Raw genomic sequence first — 340 nt, 5'->3', positions numbered from 1 at the left:
ACTCGCAAATGGCCAATCATAAGATTGATTTATCGCTATTATAAATGGCTACCGAATAAATCAATCTTATGATTGGTCATTCGACGCCATTTTTAATATTTTCTAGTACTTTTGCGATACTGCCATAAGCCGGTCGCGCTTCTCTGATAATCTAGGACTCTATGGCAACTCTGTCTTCTGGACAAATTCGCCAGCCAATAAGAAGCTAGCCAGGACAGCGCCACATTAATGCATCAAGATACAGCTTTGTAAAATATGTACATATAAATTATATAGAGAAAAATTAAGACAATACAAAGTGTTGAAATGCAATAAAAAGCTATTATTATGGTGTAAGTAT

The sequence above is a fragment of the Wasmannia auropunctata genome, unplaced genomic scaffold, assembly GCF_000956235.1.
Source record: "Wasmannia auropunctata unplaced genomic scaffold, wasmannia.A_1.0 LD336085.1, whole genome shotgun sequence".
NCBI classification, from domain to species: domain Eukaryota; kingdom Metazoa; phylum Arthropoda; class Insecta; order Hymenoptera; family Formicidae; genus Wasmannia; species Wasmannia auropunctata.
The sequence above is the reverse complement of the archived record's forward strand: the minus strand, read 5'-3'. Positions refer to the sequence as shown.